This window comes from Neolamprologus multifasciatus, chromosome 7, assembly GCF_963576455.1.
Source record: "Neolamprologus multifasciatus chromosome 7, fNeoMul1.2, whole genome shotgun sequence".
NCBI lineage: Eukaryota > Metazoa > Chordata > Actinopteri > Cichliformes > Cichlidae > Neolamprologus > Neolamprologus multifasciatus.
The window spans coordinates 4,842,452-4,864,658 of NC_140445.1; the positions used below are offsets into that span (position 1 = coordinate 4,842,452).

The 22,207-nt window shown below is 39.3% G+C and overlaps 3 long non-coding RNA genes across 3 annotated transcripts in view; 1 reads left to right on the forward strand and 2 right to left on the reverse strand.

Annotated features, from left to right (window-relative positions):
- LOC146513543 (uncharacterized) overlaps positions 1-22,207 on the reverse strand; it is a 543,433-nt gene that overhangs the window by 426,701 nt on the left and 94,525 nt on the right. The window lies entirely within an intron of this gene.
- Positions 1-22,207, reverse strand: part of LOC146513558 (uncharacterized) — a 125,166-nt gene that overhangs the window by 44,389 nt on the left and 58,570 nt on the right. The window lies entirely within an intron of this gene.
- LOC146513561 (uncharacterized) lies at positions 15,726-16,013 on the forward strand. Its single transcript, XR_014875066.1, has 2 exons — positions 15,726-15,842; positions 15,891-16,013. It is a non-coding gene; the product is annotated as an uncharacterized LOC146513561 (long non-coding RNA).

Here is a 22,207-nt window from a genome sequence, read left to right on the forward strand (position 1 = left end):
AAGTTAACGCTGAAGTGTTTGAAAACTCCATTAGTGAGTCCCCCTTGCCTGCTCCCGTGATCAGTGATGCTGTTCTCCATCAAAGCTCTGAACCTGTTGCCATGGCTCCTGTAGCTCCCATGGCTGATGTTGACCTAGATGTTGCTATTTGCACACAGCCTCAGAGTATTCAGGCGGGCTTGGATGGGCTAGCTACCACTAGGTATGGGAGGAGTGTTAGGCCTCCCAAGAGACTGATTTGTGAGATGGCGGTGCAGAAAGTTGAGGAAACTTCTTCTGTTTCAGGGTCAGGTTTTGCATTTCTGACTAGTATGTTTTAGATTTAAGGGAATTAACTTGGTTTCATGTATCTTTTGACCTATTTTTTTTGTGGTCCAGGATGTGATTTTGGGGTATTATTTTGTGTGCTCTTATATGTGATGTTAAGGAGGTGTAGATGGCATCTTCTCTAGTCTGTTGAAGGTATTGGGCTTGGTACCACCCAATGTCTTGACACTTTTATATAAAAGGATTCTGTATCGACGACGATTAATATTAGTGTATTGATTTCAACCCGAAGCGCCTGCTGTTCATAGTTTCTTTTGTTTCTGGCCCTTGATACTCCTTTGAACTGGCTTGGAGTTTAACAGAATTTAAGGGGGGTGTATGTAACGATGTAAAAGAATGAATATGGTTTTGTTGTTGTTAAATTCCTGTTAAACTTGGGATCGCAACCATGGGTTTATTTCGAAACATTTATTTTGAAATTCCGCAGCGGAAGTCTGCTACTGGTAAACGGGCTTTCCCTAAGCTTATCCGTTAGTAGCAATGAAGCTTTTGCTGTGGTAAGTCCTTCCTCAGTCCGCCCTGACTGAACATGAGTTTAAAACATATTTGAAAATCCTCATTGAAGTTAACATGGCAGTGCATTAACAGCATGAACTGCCCATACAGTAGCATCTGAGTAGATTTCAGTTTTATGATCTTGTTTTGCAATTAACGGGTTAGACGGTAGGAAAAATGGACACGCTGAGCTAGCGGCTAACAGCTAGAGGAGACTGTCGTGTCTAATAACTTTGAAACTTCTTTTGATAGTTTGGGCGGAATCCTGTTGCTGGAAACCCATGGTTATTCATGTCCCATGTTCCCATGTTATTGCAGGTATGTGTATTTTGAAACATGTATTTGGTTGAGCTGCAGGCTAATTCTGTTTAAGAAATACTGCTTGTTAAGTTTTGCCCAGTAGATGGCAGCATTGTTCCATTTACTATTGTACATGAAAGGAAATTTGGCTTTGGTCTGGAAGTTTATTTATATTTACATGACCGTGCATTTAAGTGAATTAATTTCTCTTTTGTTACCTAAACCACAATGCAGTAATGTTTTTATTTTATTTTCCGTAATAAGTTTTGTTGCCATTTTATTTTTCAATCAATATTTGTTTTTTTATTTATTTTAAGAAAACAGAGTTCCACTATACGATCATTAGCTTATCGTTAGTAGCAATGAAGCTTTTGCTGTGTTTGGGTGGAATCCTGTTGCTGGAAACCCATGGTTATTCATGTCCCATGTTCCCATGTTATTGCAGAGACCCACAAAAAGGGGAATAAACCACGCCTGAGCTCTACCCATCTCGAGTCCAGAGAGTTTTACTCATACAGCACCGGAAATAGAGACTGAGGGGGGTTACACTCGCTATTCCGGTTCTCCGAACACACCTGTTGTTGACGATTAGTACAGCTGGATGAAGTAATGTGAGATCACTGGGTGGCTTAAAAGGGGCTACGCATCGATAGTAGAAACATTGATCGGCAACCCTTTGATTGGTCGGCGAAAATGTCGAAGGAGCTCGCTCAGTATTTTTTGGCAGCAGAGCAAGAACTACTTAGTATTACTCACCTGCACATTTATACTGTGAACCCCCTTTCGATTGACAAAATCCCCTTCATTGGGGCCTGGGGGGGCCTTGATCGCAATGTGTGTGCAGTCTATGGTACCAATCACATTAGGGAAGCCTGCGGACAATCGAGCTATAGTTACAGACATAGGTCATGATTGCATCACATTCATTATCGAATTTAATGTACCTGCAATAGAAAAAAAGCCCTGTTTGACAACCTGTGGTCTTAAGTGGCTTGGAAAAACCACAAACACACCCAGGAAATGCTTGAGTGCCAGGTATACTTTGCGAATGGAACGGCAGACAGCACTTTTGCCAATGTTCTCTGCGTCTCCAACAGCGTACAGAAACGTGCCACTCGCAAAGAAACGCAAGGCAATGCACACAGTTTGTGCAGTTGTTAATGCCCGACTACCATACCACCTTTATTTATAAAGCACTTTAACATAAAACCAGAGTTCACAAAGTGCTGTACATGCTAATAGCATAAGTAAATAAAAATTAAAATGAGATAAGATAAGATAAAATAAATAACTAAAAAACTAAAATAAATTGAAACATGTTAAAACAAATAGAGTCAACCCCTCTAATCAATGCCAAAGGCTTCAGCGAATAAATGTGTTTTAAGAAGACTTTTAAATTCAGAAAGAGAAGAGGCCTGCCTAACATGCAAAGGTAGATCATTCCACAACTTTGGAGCACCTACAGCAAAAGCACGATCACCTTTAAATTTATACTTTGTTTTCGGTACCTTAAGGAGCTGCTGATTGGCGGACCTAAGGGAACGGGCAGGTGTATATGGTTGTAGTAGCTCCGAGAGGTGGGGGGGCCCAGGCCATTAAAAGATTTAAAAGCAAATAAGAGAATTTTAAAAACAATCATAAGTTGTCATAAAATGTACTTATAAACATTCCAACCTAGCCTTTAGTAACCATCCCAGGACTCACACACCACACAGCAAGTGATTACCAAAGTGATCACAAGCCACGGCACACAAGAAAAACCCACTATACAGCCACAAACGCTCAACCAAAAGGACAACAAACAAAGGCCACTGAAGTATACATGGCCAGCACCAATTATTATGGAACAGGAAAGCCCCTGATGTTAGCCAGGAATTGCTAATCAACCTCTAACCAGGTGAAGAATGAGGAAAGGGGCTGATGAGGGAAGTACTAAAGGGTAAAGAAGGAAGGCCTAAATTTGTCACACAGGAAAAGAAACAAAAGAATCAGTCATTAGATAGATACGATACTCCAGTAAGATCTTTATCAACCATCTTTGTCCAACTGGTTTGGTGCAGTGTTCTGAGAACAACAATGATTAAAAAAAACAACAACCAATGGTTTAAAACACAAAATCTTTATTTGATGGTACTATAAGGTCTTCTCTTATGGCTCATGGAGGAGGCAGACACATTTCTCACCCTCTCTTATCTCTCCTGATTAGCTTCTATATCCTTGACTTCTCTCGTCTAACTAATTCTCTTATTCTTATTCTTGTTCTCATCCAGCTGTTTATTATGGGTCTCCATTTGTCTGCACTGCTCTTCAAGTTGAATCTTCTCTGCTTGGATTTGTTTAATCCTGTCCTCTAGATTTTGGTTTACCTGCCTACTTTCAGCTGATGGGGAATTTGGCTGTGCACCCTCGAGAGGACAGCCAGCGTAAGCTTGTTGTTTTTTGCTGTGTTTTCTTTCAGACATGTTGTAGTCTTGATAAAATGACTGTGTAAAACTGTTTCAAAATGTTTCTAAGGCGTATGTTTGAATGCTGCAAACACGAGTGCTGCGAATAAACTGACTGAATGTTTAGGATTGCACCCCTATTTAAGGCTTTCAGATCAAAGGCATAGAACCATCGTAGTATGATGTCATAGGAGTTAGGCTGTCACATGACATAATTGAATGAGGATTCTTTTTTTTTTAGGTGAATCAAGTTTTATTCTGTTATTTTTAGCTTTCAGCTTCTATTTTTCTCATTTTTAACATTTATATTTTTAAAATTATTCAACTTTATTCAACAAAAATTTCCCATGTATTTCAGTGGAAAGACCCTTCAAATTCTCATTCAACTTACTCCTCTTTAAACTCTTACCACTTCCACATACGTTGACATAGAGCCACCATTCAAACTTTAAAACGAAGCCAAAACATTCAACTATTCAACTTGCATTTATATTTTCAATATCTATTATACTTTTTCTTCAGTTCCAGTTTAAGTTTCATCCTTTTTTTTCAGCCGTTTCAGAGTTCATAATAGGTGTGTATGGGACGGAATGTTGGCGCTAGAGTGAGACAGCTCAACTGCCAGAGTGAGAGGGGGGGGGAATTAATCTTAAAATCTTTTCTTAAAACTGCTGCTGTGTCCACAATGTTCGCTCTACAGCCATCATTTTACCCTCAAACCGTAGCCATCGCTGTCCTCTTTCATCCAATGCGTGTATTATTGTACTAGGTGTTATGGTTCTTTCATAAATGTCACCAATGCACAGCCTCCTCCCTCCAACTCTTCCATAGACTCCAATGTTAAAATGGCTCAGAAAGTTTGTTTGAAAATCAGAAGTACAGGCTGTCTTTACACTGTCACCATGTCCATATAATAAACTCCACAGGCATGAAAACTGAGAAGACTAGACATTGCTGGTGCTCACGGTGAAAGAATTTTCTCAATACGACTTGTACTTTTCATTTGGGAACGATTTGTTTTGGGCTGACTTTTCTGTTCATTTTAAGCAGCAGAAGTGAGGCGCATGTCTGTGTGCGTGCCATTAGGTGCAGTCACTATAGCAACCAGGCTCACACCTGCCTGCTTAACCAGCTCTCTCTCACTCTGCCAAGGTTAAACCTAAAAATGTCTGCTGCATCTAACCAGTTGTAGTAAGATTAACTTTTTCAATAGGTACAATAAGACAGATTTGACAGGGTTTTGCCACAGATTAATAGTTTGTCAGTAGTTAGTATATGCCAACTAAGTAGAGCATTGTGATTGGCACACAGGTTTTTCAGATCTGGGCAGTTGGAGTCAGTTGATGACTTTAAAATCATCCTTTCTGACTGGATAATTAAAGCTCACAGCATCTACCTGTCTGTAGTTGATTTTCCCACATTTTAATTAACGTTTAACTAATCTAATCTCATTTAATGTCTCTGTTTATAGTCTGTATAGTTTATCTCCCCACTAACACACTTAAAGTAGTCTTAAAATGAAACCCACAAAACAGTTCAAGATGAAATACTTTTTATTTGCTCATGTAATGCCAGTTGCCGTGTTTTTCTGTATGTCACTCATTCGCTTATACTCGGGCAAAAAGTACCAATTTGTACACTAGTCTATTGTATTTTTCCCTCTATCTCTCTATGGTCGTGTCCAAATTCATGGGCTGCATCCTCCTGAGGTCGCATTTGTAGACCGATTACGTCACAGCGATGCGCCGAAGGCTGTCGAAATTCGTAGACTCCTCCGAATGCAGCCGACAAATGCGTCCCCCTTTTCGTCCCCCGAATTTGAAGGATGGGTCGGGTGTGTCCTTCGTGGCCTACCATATCCCAGAATTCATAGCGCGGCCCAGCCAAACTCCAGTTTCCAATAATGGCGGCCGCTACTAAGTTTTAAAATTACTCTTACTAATCTTTCTGGGTCACAAAATAAACTTTTAACATATTTTCAGGCGAGAAAGTAGCTGTGTAAACATCAAATATCTGCTCGGTTTATCAAGATATTGCATATTTGCAAAAGTGCTTCGACGTTTTCGGAGCATCTGCTACCCACCAACTCAATAATTATATGTGAACACACTCCTTTTCATTATATATTACCATCTAAAATATTAGTATTACTCACCTGCACATTTATAATGTGAACCCCCTTTCGATTGACAAAATCCCCTTCATTGGGGCCTGGGGGGGCCTTGATCGCAATGTGTGTGCAGTCTATGGTACCAATCACATTAGGGAAGCCTGCGGACAATCGAGCTATAGTTACAGACATAGGTCATGATTGCATCACATTCATTATCGAATTTAATGTACCTGCAATAGAAAAAAAGCACCTTCCGCAATGGGTTGCTCGCGTACAAACGGACAGGACATGGCTGCGACCAACACGTTCTCACTCCCAAAGCGTAACATTTTAGGCTAGGTGACAAATCGTCAACATATTACGTTTTCGGCTACCCACCACGTTCCTAAATGATGACCTCGGAAAAATGAGGAAATATGAGAACCATATGGACTCAATCTACACATGTTCACTCTTTTTCTTCAAATCACTTAGAAACACGCTATTTAACATCATTAAAGTCCTGGTTAAGATCAGGAAAAAGGTTATGGTTAGGGCTGGAATACAGGGCTGGAACGTCTATTACCGCGGGAACGTCATTGCACTGGATTTCGGCCATAACCCGCCGCGTACCATGAGAACGCCGAAGGTCTCCTTTTGCGTTCCTCAGGAACGCCCCGGGACGTGACAAAACGTCGGCATGTTACGCCTCGGGAGTGAGAACGGGCTGTGACAGACTTCCCAAATCCACCTTCGCTTTTATAACCGTGGTCTCTCATCTTGATTACATGAAGTAATTTACTATTACTACTCTAAAATATGAATTACACCTGAAATAATCAAATACATGAAACAGAATGATTAATAGTACATTTCCCTTTTTTTAGGAAATGACCTGTATGTATCTGTATGAAATCAATAAAAGAATCAAATACTGCATTATCTTTAGTTACATTGATAATATTTATTTATGGAAAAACAGTGGAAAAATATCGCTGTTGCTTTCGTATAAATGAAGCGGACATACCTGAGTGGCCGCGATCTAATCCTGTTTACATAAAGTAAGCCTGCTCCCAAGCAGGTTTACGCTTACGGATCTGTTGCTATGACAGCAAGTCCCGGATGAGCTTCGGAGAACTGAACGATCCAAGATCACGCGAAATTGTCAACAATCAAATCCAGCTAACTTACTTAGCGAGGTACGAAGAACGGACCCCAGAGCTTGTTTTTTGTCCATAAATTTAACAGATGAGAGGAAGAGGCAGAGTTCTTTGTGAAAAGTAAAAAAGGACGGCTTTGTTTTCAGAAAACGACATTTGTGAATGAAGAATTTCCCCATAATAATTATTACATTTAAAACATTTTCAAGCTTCTTTTCTTTTCTTAGAGAACCAAAGATAATATAATTTTTAGAAAATTCAAGTAAGTTTGGAATCTTTGGAAAGAGCCAGTAGTGCACATCGTTCCACAGGGCTTTACAGAATATACAATCATAAAATAAATGTTCTGTTGATTCAATATCCCCATCACAAAAAGAGCAAGAATTATTATCAATAGCAAAGCGACGTCTGAGAAATTGTTTGGAAGGGTAAATACCAGAAAGGATTGTGTAGTGGACCTCCTTAGCTTTGGGAGGAATGGGAAGTTTTAGGTAATGTTTTCTGATCTCTTTCTTTTGATCACCGGAGAACAGATGTGAGATGGAATTTGGATTGGATCTATAAGGGAAAAAAACATTAGTAAATAATTCCCTAATTTGGGAGTTTTTTAGACTGTTAGCTGTTAGATGTTATGCCCATTTACCAAGAGTTCAGGGAGGTCAGGGGATCTATAGTCAGGGTTTTGAAAAAGATTATATGCTGTACATAGAATGTTTTGAGGGATAGCCTTAGTAATTTTTTGAAATTCTTTGTTATTTATTTGCAGATTATAATTGGTGGTGAAATCTTCTAATAAAAATTTACCTCTATCATTTAACAAATGCATCACTGACCAGATGCCCTTATCGTACCATTTTTTTATAAAGATTGATTTGTTTCCAACGTTTATGTAGCGACAGTTCCATAGGAGAGTGTTGTGTGGGCTGTAGTTATGTTTGTATATTAATTTCCAGTATAATAAAACTTGCTGGTGAAAGGAAGAGAGCTTTATGGGGAGTTGTTTTTTTTATGTCAAAATCACATCGAAGTAAAAGATTAATTCCGCCTTGATCTGAGAATATTTTGCTTGGAATGTGAAACCAAAGGCTATTTTGACTTCTTAAAAATGACCTAAGCCAATTTATTTTTTCTAGTGCCATTTAAGCTGTCAAATTCAATAGCTTGCAAACCTCCATCTTCAAAATGTTTGACTAAATTACCTTACCTAATATAGTGGGTTTTGCGTTTCCATATAAAATCAAAGTTTAGCTGGACTACCGGGACATTTAAACAATGGACTATCTGTATCCGCAACAAATTTTTGCTTTTCTCCTCAACAGAGAGCGTTCCCCGATTGAACAACAGCGCCGTAAAATAAGAAGAATGGTGCCTAATGACAGAGTTAATAATACAGACTTTGTAATATGTCACGTGAAGATTCAGCAGCTAGATGAAGTGTTTACTGGCAATTGACAGTGATAGCGGACATCATCATCACTATTCCAACAATCCTCTCCACACAGACAAGCATAAACACACTCTATTATCACTAAATCAAATTTAACACACGTTTGTAATGACGCTAATTCAGTTTACAATAGGGTTCATTCGCTCAGTCAGCAGGTGGCAGTATCCTCGGACACTGGGGAGTAAACTGCCATTAAACGTACAGAAGAAGAAGAAAACCCCTGCACATGCGTGGTACGGATTGGGTAGACCCGATGAGTAGCTCAAATGTGCTGTTAGCATGTTAGCAGAGCGATGCTACTGTGAACCGAGGAGCTATTTTCTTGATGTGAGCTTCTACTCAGGGTTTTTTCTTCCAGTTCAGAGCAGAAATTTTTTTGTTACGATACTGGATGTTGTGTTTATCTATCTTATAATTTTAATTATAAGCTAGATACATTGCTGCTAACAGCAACAGGGATGAGTCAGTGAGTCAGTTGGACTTGTGAATCATGATTCATGAGTCAGTAAAGTGATTCTCCAGTATTGAACGATTTGTTCATGATTGGCGCATCACTACGTCAGACTTAACGACCGGATAAGGAGCAAAGAGTCGGCTCTAAGAGCCGTCTTGTTTCGACCAACACATCACCAACAACCATGATGAGAAACGCTAATCTGCTTCCATCACCATCAGCTGATTAACATTGAGCTGCTGCAGTCAACACCATCAAACTAATTTAGTGTTTAATGTTATGTTATTTAATGCTTTTATTTTTAAATCTTTACCAGAGCTTAAAGACTGTAGATGTTCACACCTGTTGTTAGAAAACCAAGCTCACAGCAGTATTTTTTTTATAACAGAAAATTTAATTTTTTATTGGTTACCGTGTTTATTACCACTTTTATCAGTAATGTACTTCCTATAAAATATAGATTTGATAAGTTACCGGTTTATTGAAATCAGCTAGTGAACACATCGATCACTTTATTGAACTACACGCCTTACACTCTTGTGAACTCTGGTTACCAACAGCAGGTGTGAATGTTTGGAGTCCAAAACGCAGATAAAGATTAGAATAACAAGGCAATGTAAAATCAGTTTAATGCTTCTATATCCTTGACTTCTCTCGTCTAACTAACCGTCAGAGAGCCTCTTATTCTTGTTCTCTAAATCCTAAAGAAGAATTATGGATTTGATCAACTGGTCCCTTAATGCAGTTGACACTCTCTTCAGGACGAGGAGCCTGGCAGGACTGTCTATTGAGGACATCAAAGACATCTACCTATTCAGAACCATGATAACGGGGTTCTTGCTGATCGGTGGTGGCTTGGCCCTAGTTTAAGGGAAATTGAAGAAAGCGGTTACAGCTGTTCAAAACCCCACAAGGCTAGCCGCGATGATCAAAGGGCTGGGAAGGGCTGTGAGTACTCAGAGTGTTCTTATGGAACACAATATGGGAAAGATCTTGGAGAAGCTCATGGCTCGTCAACGTGAAATTGATACACCTCCGGACCAGTGACAGACATTAAGATACTGTTTAGCCATTTTGTTTACTGGGTAGTGCATAATGGCCGAGTTACCTGAGCGGAAATCCACTAAAGCCAAAAAAATAATATATATATTTTTAATTAATTACAAATACCTTATAGGAAAAGCTAAGAAAAGGTTGCAGAAGCACAGAAACAAACTGCCGTGTACGTTATAGTATGTAAATTCAAAAACTGTATTGAGAGAATGGCGCAATGAAAACAGAATAAGATAAGATGAACTTTATTGAGTAGAATATAGGCAGTAAGAGTTTTGTAATTAACTTTAAATTATGTTTGCCAAAGACAATGCAGTAAATTAACCCAGTTCTACCTGCTTCTCTTTTCTCTAACACAGTAGAGTCTGATCTACTAAAAATCCTCATACTTGACAACACAATAAAACACAAGAAAAATCAGAATATGTTTGAGATTAGGATTTTTATTTGATGGTAAATCTATTTTTTTTATGTCAGGTTTTTTTAAATTTCATTTTGTTTTACTTTGATGCTATAATAGCTGATTTTAAAATTCAGTTAAATCTAAGATTATATAGCATCGCAGCAAAACAAGAGTCTCCTCAAGATGCTTTATAATGTAAGGTGAAAACCCTACAGTATTAGCAGGAAAATACCCAACAATCAAAAGATCCCCTTTGAGCAAGCACTAGGCGACAGTGGGGAGGAAAAACTCCTTTTATAAGAAGAAACCTCCAGCAGAACCAGGCTCAAGAAGGGGCGGCCATCTGCTGCGACCGGTTGGGGGGGATGGAGAGACAATATAGGGAGACAAGATGAAATATACTTCTGTTGGCCAATTACAAAGAAAAGAAAAAGGATGAAGAAGGGAGGGGAGAAAGAAAAAATGGAGAATGATGGAGAGGTGGAAGGAGAGAAAGGGCAAGAGGGGAGGTATAGGGGTGAGGAGATGAGGAAAGTGGTGGAGGTAGACCAGGCTATGCCGCCTCATGATCCAGTGAGGAAGCAGGAGGGTCCCTCCTCCTGAAAAACCAGAAGAATTTCCTCCTCAAGTTTCTTGCATTTTTTCTCCAGTTCTTCTAATTGTGCTTGTTTTTCTTCTCCTGTATTTTTTCCAGTTGCTCTTTTTCCTGAAGAAGCTCTTGGTTTTCCTCCAGGGCTTCATCAAGCTGTACTTGCAGCTGCTGTTTCAAGTTGACAGCGTCTTGGAGTTTCCCATAGATCTCCAGATTAACAGCTTGTGCTTGTTGAAGCTGGCAGGACATTGTTCTTAACTCATGCCTGTTCTGCTTCTTTTCTGTCATCAGACTTGCAATGCGCTGCTTAGCTTGATTAAACATTATTCCCCATCCCTCATTTATGTTATCCACGTTGGGCTGCTTCTGTTGGTTCACCAGCATTTCCTTGTGTCTTTCTTCCAAGTCTTTATTTTGGCCTTCCAGTTCTCTGTATTCAGTGTCCAGTTGTTTCTTCTCATGAAGCACTTGTGCATGTCTGTGCAGTGCTTCATTAATCTTTATTTGCAAGACTTCATTTTGTTTCTTCATGTTGTGAAGTTTGCATTCCATCTCTTTGTCCTTTATGTCCTGCTGTTTCTTCTCTTGAAGAAACTCTTGGTTTTCCTCCAGGGCTTCATCAAGCTGTACTTGCAGCTGCTGTTTCAAGTTGACAGCATCTTGGAGATTCCCATAGATCTCCAGATTAACAGCTTGCGCTTGTTGAAGCTGGCAGGACATTGTTCTTAACTCATGCCTGTTCTGCTTCTTTTCTGTCATCAGACTTGCAATGCGCTGCTTTGCTTGATTAAACATTATTCCCCAGCCCTCATTTATGTTATCCACGTTGGGCTGCTTCTGTTGGTTCACCAGCATTTCCTTGTGCCTTTCTTCCAAGTCTTTATTTCGGGCCTCCAGTTCTTTGTATTTAGTGTCCAATTGTTTATTCTCATGAACCATTTCTGCATTTCTGTGCAGTGCTTCATTAATCTTTACTTGCAAGACTTGTTGGTTCTTGACAAACCCATTGTGCCTTTCTTCCAAGTCTTTATTTCGGGCCTCCAGTTCTTTGTATTTAGTGTCCAGTTGTTTCTTCTCATGAAGCACTTGTGCATTTCTGTGCAGTGCTTCATTAAGCTTTACTTGCAAGACATCATTTTGTTTCTTCATGTTGTGAAGTTTGCATTTCATGTCTTTGTCCTTTATGTCCTGCTGTTTCTTCTCTTGAAGAAGCTCTTGGTTTTCCTCCAGGGCTTCATCAAGCTGTACTTGCAGCTGCTGTTTCAAGTTGACAGCGTGTTGGAGATTCCCATAGATTTCCAGATTAACAGTTTGTGCTTGTTGAAGCTGGCAGGACATTGTTCTTAACTCATGCCTGTTCTGCTTCTTTTCTGTCATCAGGCTTGCAATGCGCTGCTTTGCTTGATTAAACATTATTCCCCAGCCCTCATTTATGTTATCCACGTTGGGCTGCTTCTGTTGGTTCACCAGCATTTCCTTGTGCCTTTCTTCCAAGTCTTTATTTCGGGCCTCCAGTTCTCTGTATTTAGTGTCCAGTTGTTTATTCTCATGAACCATTTCTGCATTTCTGTGCAGTGCTTCATTAAGCTTTACTTGCAAGACTTGTTGGTTCTTGACAAACCCATTGTGCCTTTCCTCCAGCTGTTTATTATGGGTCTCCATTTGTCTGCACTGCTCTTCAAGTTGAATCTTCTCTGCTTGGATTTGTTTAATCCTGTCCTCTAGATTTTGGTTTACCTGCCTACTTTCAGCTGATGGGGAATTTGGCTGTGCACCCTCGAGAGGACAGCCAGCGTAAGCTTGTTGTTTTTTGCTGTGTTTTCTTTCAGACATGTTGTAGTCTTGATAAAATGACTGTGTAAAACTGTTTCAAAATGTTTCTAAGGCGTACGTTTGAATGCTGCGAACACGAGTGCTGCGAATAAACTGACTGAATGTTTAGGATTGCACCCCTATTTAAGGCTTTCAGATCAAAGGCATAGAACCATCGTAGTATGATGTCATAGGAGTTAGGCTGTCACATGACATAATTGAACGAGGATTCTTTTTTTTTTAGGTGAATCAAGTTTTATTCTGTTATTTTTAGCTTTTAGCTTCTATTTTTCTCATTTTTAACATTTATATTTTTAAAATTATTCAACTTTATTCAACAAAAATTTCCCATGTATTTCAGTGGAAAGACCCTTCAAATTCTCATTCAACTTATTCCTCTTTAAACTCTTACCACTTCCACATACGTTGACATAGAGCCACCATTCAAACTTTAAAACGAAGCCAAAACATTCAACTCTTCAACTTGCATTTATATTTTCAATATCTATTATACTTTTTCTTCAGTTCCAGTTTAAGTTTCATCCTTTTTTTTCAGCCGTTTCAGAGTTTATAATGGGTGTGTATGGGACGGAATGTTGGCGCTAGAGTGAGACAGCTCAACTGCCAGAGTGAGAGGAGGGGGGGAATTAATCTTAAAATCTTTTCTTAAAACTGCTGCTGTGTCCACAATGTTCGCTCTACAGCCATCATTTTACCCTCAAACCGTAGCCATCGCTGTCCTCTTTCATCCAATGCGTGTATTATTGTAATAGGTGTTATGGTTCTTTCATAAATGTCACCAATGCACAGCCTCCTCCCTCCAACTCTTCCATAGACTCCAATGTTAAAATGGCTCAGAAAGTTTGTTTGAAAATCAGAAGTACAGGCTGTCTTTACACTGTCACCATGTCCATATAATAAACTCCACAGGCATAAAAACTGAGAAATCAGTAGACTAGACATTGCTGGTGCTTACGGTGAAAGAATTTTGTCAATACGACTTGTACTTTTCATTTGGGAACGATTTGTTTTGGGCTGACTTTTCTGTTCATTTTAAGCAGCAGAAGTGAGGCGCATGTCTGTGTGCGTGCCATTACTATAGCAAAATAAACTTTTAACATATTTTCAGGCAAGAAAGTAGCTGTGTAAACATCAAATATCTGCTCGGTTTATCAAGATATTGCATATTTGCAAAAGTGCTTCGATGTTTTCGGAGCATCTGCTTTCCACCAGCTCGATAACAAGCCGGGAGCTTGAGGGTCACTGAAGCTGCTGAGAACGGCACAACTCCCGGCACATCATTTTCATATCACCACGGAGTTTCGCTACTCAGGTTAAACGTAATATATAAGTCACTTAGACAACGTAAAAATGATATTGTTGGGCTTTTTTCAGTGTTTTATTTGTTCGTGAGTAAATCGGTTTGGCCGAGATTAAAGTTATTAGATTAGATAAAATAAAACTTTATTAATCCCCCGGGTGGGTTCCTCTGGGATTTTCACACAGCTGAATAAACGTCAAACAGAAAACTGATTAAACAGAAGTGTGAGACAGTCGAGAATTTACGCCAGTGTCCTGTTATATTTTAGATAGCAAGGAGCAGACGGCCGAGTTTATTAAACTCCACCGAGACAGCGGTGACGCTAATCAGAAGGCTAGACCGTCCAATTTCCCCAGCCGTTTACTTCCGGCCTACCCGACCTTCTGAGGACCCGGCCCACATAGACCGCTAAGGCTAGGTCCTCAGGAGGATGCAGCCCATGAATTTGGACACGACATATGTCTCTCACACACAGAGAGCAACACACAGACATGTTCAATGCTCAAATTTCCAAGCACCACCTGAACGCCTCATCTGTTTTTAACCCATCACTGGACCAACTGTCGTCATTAGTGATGGTAAATTTGATTCTTTTTACTGAATCGAGTTTTAATGAGTCACTCACCAAAGTGACTCGGGTTTTTTGAATCATTTGATTCACTGAGTTGACCAGAGAGTGCAAAAAATGTACATTTTCACTCAAACTTAATTTGTTTCTCTTTTCATTTAAATCCTACTGCTAAGATGAATGATTCTAAAAGAAGTCAAAGGAGCTTGCAAAGAAAAGCGTCTGGACTTCTTTAAGTTACTTGAAGACGTTTCACCTCTCATCCGAGAGGCTTCTTCAGTTCTAAGGTCAAATGGTGGAGAGTCCCAGATATAACCCTAGTGGGAGTGTCCCCCCACAGAGGGACAAAAGGACCCCCTGATGATCCTCTAATCGCCTGAGCCAAGGTGTGGAACTGGGTGTGGGTCCCAATTCTAAAAGAAAACAACTATTTTATAGAGCAAAAAAGAGCAAAAACATTTCTAAAATTAAGCAATTTCCTATCAAAATTGGTTAATAAACTTTTATTTTATTAGTACTTTCCTTAATTGTGTTAAATATATATTTTCTCATCTAAATGTCCACTGAAATGTGAGCCTGGGGGCGGTAATGCGCCTTAACATTGGTTGCCAACCAAGAAGAAGAAGAAGCTGTGAGCCAGGAGGGAGGGGGTCCGATCGGTACCCCGCATGCGCACTTCCTCTCTTTGCCAACATTTTTTTTTTTATTTGCACAGAAATGTACAACAATTATGGCAATCTCTACAAAGATTCTATTTTCCCAACATGAAATAGTATCAGAACAGGCTGAATTCCAGCATATAGAAGATAGATAATGAACAGGAAGTACAAACAACAACAAATAAATAAAAAAAATCAAACCCCAAACAGAATCAAAGCAAACAAACAAAACAAAACAACAACAAAAAAACAAACAAAGAAAAAAAAGACATTATACCTTAGGGGTTTTCTAGCAGATCTAGTTCAATAATGATATGATTCAGAACCAGGGGTCCGTTCTTCGTACCTTGCTTACTACATCCAAGATCAAATGACACATCCAAGATCAAATCATCGCGCCAACTTTGAGCTCGCTATTCCGGTTCTCCGAACACACCTGTTGTTGACGATTAGTACAGCTGGATGAAGTAATGTGAGATCACTGGGTGGCTTAAAAGGGGCTACGCATCGATAGTAGAAACATTGATCGGCAACCCTTTGATTGGTCAGCGAAAATGTTGAAGGAGCGCGCTCAGTATTTTTCAGCAGGAGAGCAAGAACTCCTGATTGAGGGATTTCAGGAGTTTCAGAGTTTAATTAAAACGCAAGGGAACACTGCAAAGGCTGCAAAAGCAAGGAGAGAGGGCTGGCAGAAAGTTGCTGACAAATTAAACTCGTAAGTAATTTATTATATTATATTACATTATATCCTCTTTTACATTAGAGCCACAACAGGACCCACTAGAACATGGGAACAAGTAAAAGTGAAATATAAGAATATTCTACAGAATGGTAATATTTATCACTTATATTGCTTTTAGTCTCTTGAAAAGAGACCCTGAAATAATCTGTTTGTTTGTTTATAACAGCAACCAAGAAAAGGGCAGAGCAAAAAAAGACAGGTGGTGGTCCTGCACCCCCTCGTCACACCCCGGCAGAGGAGCTGGCCCTAGGGTTGAATGCCACCAGACCGATTGTTGAGGGCATCCCTGGGGGCCAGCAGCCGGGGTGCAGTAGCAGCAGCACCTTCATAACTGGGAAATGAGCTCATAATTCTATTTGTACAATGTAAAATATTTGGTTGTTGCCTTAATTAACATGCTTTTTGTACTTTGACATTTATTGACATTGTGGGTTTTTTTGTGTGTAGTTTTACATAACACTCCATCACTTTTACCTGTTCCCATGCAAGGGGTGACTGAAGCATGCACAGTAAGTTGGGAGATATATATATATATAATCTTTTTTTTTTTTTAATTATTTAGACCAATAGGCTGTACCACATCCCTTTGTAACACCATTTTGTTTCCATTGCACAGGACAGTGAAGCAACCCTGTCAGATGACTTTGGTTTGGAGGAAGTCCCTGTAAGTGCATGCATAATTTGGCCTGAATTTGTATCTACTTGTGTACTTCTATGTGTTTCTGACTGCAGTATGATTTGCAGGCAAAGAGGCCGGCAGAGAGGCCTGATACAGAGGTGGGCAGTCTTGTAATTAATTTTACTTCCTATATGACATGTATTGACCGTTAAATGTTGTCTCTACAATTGAAACAGGGTGACATTCGTTTGCTCTATAAGAGAAGTCTCCAGCAAAAAATGGAGTATACTGAGCTAAAGAAACAAAAGCTTCTAGGTGAAATCGAACTTCAAGCTCTAATGAGGCAAAAAGTTCAACTAGAAATCGAGTTGCTTCAAAAGGAACTTCAGAGTAAGTAAAAATACACTTTCATACAGAGCACTATTGATGACCTTGCGTGATACAGTATATATGATTCCTGGCAAATGATGACTGGCTTTTTTTGATGAGACAGAAAAAGATGCTCAAATAAATTTCAATGAAAAATATCTTTTGTCATGTTTTTAATATTCGAAATTGTGTTGCACAATTCTGTCCCGTGCAGCTCTGCCACTAGGTTGGTCCAAGTGCACTGGCTGGAGGTCATCATCAGGCCGCACCTCCACCACAGGAGTCCTCTCCTTTCTGATGTTGTGCAGTACGGCACATGCAACAATAATGTCACATGCCCTGTCAGGTGCAACCCTCAGACTTTTCAGACACTGAAATCTTCCCTTTATTTGCCCAAAGGTCATTTCAATGCGTGCCCTTGTCCTGGCTAGAGCTGCATTGTAGCGGGTTTGTGGCCCAGGGTTGGGCTCAGGGAACGGTGTCATGAAGTACTGCCTGCATGCATAACCCCTGTCTCCAAGGAGAATCCCATCGTAGGCCCCTGTGTAATGGAGAAATGCTGTTATGTTAGGCCCAAAATAAGTATGAAATATCAAAATAAGTCTCTTTTTCTTACCACGCTCAAATAATGTGCATAACCCTGACTCTCTGAAAATTCTTGAGTCATGCACTGATCCGGGCCATTTAGCTTCCACATTTGTGATATGGCACATAGAGTCACACACCATCTAAGAGATTTCATTATATGTGAACACACTCCTTTTCATTATATATTACCATCTAAAATATTAGTATTACTCACCTACACATTTATAATGTGAACCCCCTTTCGATTGACAAAATCCCCTTCATTGGGGCCTGGGGGGGCCTTGATCGCAATGTGTGTGCAGTCTATGGTACCAATCACATTAGGGAAGCCTGCGGACAATCGAGCTATAGTTACAGACATAGGTCATGATTGCATCACATTCATTATCGAATTTAATGTACCTGCAATAGAAAAAAAGCCCTGTTTGACAACCTGTGGTCTTAAGTGGCTTGGAAAAACCACAAACACACCCAGGAAATGCTTGAGTGCCAGGTATACTTTGCGAATGGAACGACAGACAGCACTTTTGCCAATGTTCTCTGCGTCTCCAACAGCGTACAGAAACGTGCCACTCGCAAAGAAACGCAAGGCAATGCACACAGTTTGTGCAGTTGTTAATGCCCGACTACGGTGAGTGGAACTCTTAACATAGGGATCCAACAAGTTGGTTAAGTAAATAATACCCTCACAGGAAAATCGATATCTCTCTATGAGCACACTGTCGCGCTGAGCTAAAGGATCCTGTCTATCCCGCAATATACGCTGAATTCTGAAAACTCTCCTTATCAATCTTGCACCTTCCGCAATGGGTTGCTCGCGTACAAACGGACAGGACATGGCTGCGACAGACTTCCCAAATCCACCTTCGCTTTTATAGCCGTGGTCTCTCATCTTGATTACACGAAGTAATTTACTATTACTACTCTAAAATATGAATTACATCTGAAATAATCAAATACATGAAACAGAATGATTAATAGTACATTTCCCTTTTTTAGGAAATGACCTGTATGTATCTGTATGAAATCAATAAAAAGAATCAAATACTGCATTATCTTTAGTTACATTGATAATATTTATTTATGGAAAAACAGTGGAAAAATATCGCTGTTGCTTTCGTATAAATGAAGCGGACATACCTGAGTGGCCGCGATCTAATCCTGTTTACATAAAGTAAGCCTGCTCCCAAGCAGGTTTACGCTTACGGATCTGTTGCTATGACAGCAAGTCCCGGATGAGCTTCGGAGAACCGAACGATCCAAGATCACGCGAAATTGTCAACAATCAAATCCAGCTAACTTACTTAGCGAGGTACGAAGAACGGACCCCAGAGCTTGTTTTTTGTCCATAAATTTAACAGATGAGAGGAAGAGGCAGAGTTCTTTGTGAAAAGTAAAAAAGGACGGCTTTGTTTTCAGAAAACGACATTTGTGAATGAAGAATTTCCCCATAATAATTATTACATTTAAAACATTTTCAAGCTTCTTTTCTTTTCTTAGAGAACCAAAGATAATATCATTTTTAGAAAATTCAAGTAAGTTTGGAATCTTTGGAAAGAGCCAGTAGTGCACATCGTTCCACAGGGCTTTACAGAATATACAATCATAAAATAAATGTTCTGTTGATTCAATATCCCCATCACAAAGAGAGCAAGAATTATTATCAATAGCAAAGCGACGTCTGAGAAATTGTTTGGAAGGGTAAATACCAGAAAGGATTGTGTAGTGGACCTCCTTAGCTTTGGGAGGAATGGGAAGTTTTAGGTAATTTTTTCTGATCTCTTTCTTTTGATCACCGGAGAACAGATGTGAGATGGAATTTGGATTGGATCTATAAGGGAAAAAAACATTAGTAAATAATTCCCTAATTTGGGAGTTTTTTAGACTGTTAGCTGTTAGATGTTATGCCCATTTACCAAGAGTTCAGGGAGGTCAGGGGATCTATAGTCAGGGTTTTGAAAAAGATTATATGCTGTACATAGAATGTTTTGAGGGATAGCCTTAGTAATTTTTTGAAATTCTTTGTTATTTATTTGCAGATTATAATTGGTGGTGAAATCTTCTAATAAAATTTTACCTCTATCATTTAACAAATGCATCACTGACCAGATGCCCTTATCGTACCATTTTTTATAAAGATTGATTTGTTTCCAACGTTTATGTAGCGACAGTTCCATAGGGGAGTGTTGTGTGGGCTGTAGTTATGTTTGTATATTAATTTCCAGTATAATAAAACTTGCTGGTGAAAGGAAGAGAGCTTTATGGGGAGTTTTTTTTTTATGTCAAAATCACATCGAAGTAAAAGATTAATTCCGCCTAGATCTGAGAATATTTTGCTTGGAATGTGAAACCAAAGGCTAATTTGACTTCTTAAAAATGACCTAAGCCAATTTATTTTTTCTAGTGCCATTTAAGCTGTCAAATTCAATAGCTTGCAAACCTCCATCTTCAAAATGTTTGACTAAATTACCTTACCTAATATAGTGGGTTTTGCGTTTCCATATAAAATCAAAGTTTAGCTGGACTACCGGGACATTTAAACAATGGACTATCTGTATCCGCAACAAATTTTTGCTTTTCTCCTCAACAGAGAGCGTTCCCCGATTGAACAACAGCGCCGTAAAATAAGAAGAATGGTGCCTAATGACAGAGTTAATAATACAGACTTTGTAATATGTCACGTGAAGATTCAGCAGCCAGATGAAGTGTTTACTGGCAATTGACAGTGATAGCGGACATCATCATCACTATTCCAACAATCCTCTCCACACAGACAAGCATAAACACACTCTATTATCACTAAATCAAATTTAACACACGTTTGTAATGACGCTAATTCAGTTTACAATAGGGTTCATTCGCTCAGTCAGCAGGTGGCAGTATCCTCGGACACTGGGGAGTAAACTGCCATTAAACGTACAGAAGAAGAAGAAAACCCCTGCACATGCGTGGTACGGATCGGGTAGACCCGATGAGTAGCTCAAATGTGCTGTTAGCATGTTAGCAGAGCGATGCTACTGTGAACCGAGGAGCTATTTTCTTGATGTGAGCTTCTACTCAGGGTTTTTTCTTCCAGTTCAGAGCAGAAATTTTTTTGTTACAATACTGGATGTTGTGTTTTTCTCCACAATTTTAATTATAAGCTAGATACATTGCTGCTAACAGCAACAGGGATGAGTCAGTGAGTCAGTTGGACTTGTGAATCATGATTCATGAGTCAGTAAAGTGATTCTCCAGTATTGAACGATTCGTTCATGATTGGCGCATCACTACGTCAGACTTAACGACCGGATAAGGAGCAAAGAGTCGGCTCTAAGAGCCGTCTTGTTTCGACCAACACATCACCAACAACCATGATGAGAAACGCTAATCTGCTTCCATCACCATCAGCTGATTAACATTGAGCTGCTGCAGTCAACACCATCAAACTAATTTAGTGTTTAATGTTATGTTATTTAATGCTTTTATTTTTAAATCTTTACCAGAGCTTAAAGACTGTAGATGTTCACACCTGTTGTTAGAAAACCAAGCTCACAGCAGTATTTTTTTTATAACAGGAAATTTAATTTTTTATTGGTTACCGTGTTTATTACCACTTTTATCAGTAATGTACTTCCTATAAAATATAGATTTGATAAGTTACCGGTTTATTGAAATCAGCTAGTGAACACATCGATCACTTTATTGAACTACACGCCTTACACTCTTGTGAACTCTGGTTACCAACAGCAGGTGTGAATGTTTGGAGTCCAAAACGCAGATAAAGATTAGAATAACAAGGCAATGTAAAATCAGTTTAATGCTTCTATATCCTTGACTTCTCTCGTCTAACTAACCGTCAGAGAGCCTCTTATTCTTGTTCTCTAAATCCTAAAGAAGAATTATGGATTTGATCAACTGGTCCCTTAATGCAGTTGACACTCTCTTCAGGACGAGGAGCCTGGCAGGACTGTCTATTGAGGACATCAAAGACATCTACCTATTCAGAACCATGATAACGGGGTTTCTTGCTGATCGGTGGTGGCTTGGCCCTAGTTTAAGGGAAATTGAAGAAAGCAGTTACAGCTGTTCAAAACCCCACAAGGCTAGCCGCGATGATCAAAGGGCTGGGAAGGGCTGTGAGTACTCAGAGTGTTCTTATGGAACACAATATGGGAAAGATCTTGGAGAAGCTCATGGCTCGTCAACGTGAAATTGATACACCTCCGGACCAGTGACAGACATTAAGATACTGTTTAGCCATTTTGTTTACTGGGTAGTGCATAATGGCCGAGTTACCTGAGCGGAAATCCACTAAAGCCAAAAAATAATATATATATTTTTAATTAATTACAAATACCTTATAGGAAAAGCTAAGAAAAGGTTGCAGAAGCACAGAAACAAACTGCCGTGTACGTTATAGTATGTAAATTCAAAAACTGTATTGAGAGAATGGCGCAATGAAAACAGAATAAGATAAGATGAACTTTATTGAGTAGAATATAGGCAGTAAGAGTTTTGTAATTAACTTTTAATTACGTTTGCCAAAGACAATGACAGTAAATTAACCCAGTTCTACCTGCTTCTCTTTCTCTAACACAGTAGAGTGTGTCTGATCTACTAAAAATCCTCATACTTGACAACACAATAAAACACAAGAAAAATCAGAATATGTTTGAGATTAGGATTTTTATTTGATGGTAAATCTATTTTTTTATGTCAGGTTTTTTAAATTTCATTTTGTTTTACTTTGATGCTATAATAGCTGATTTTAAAATTCAGT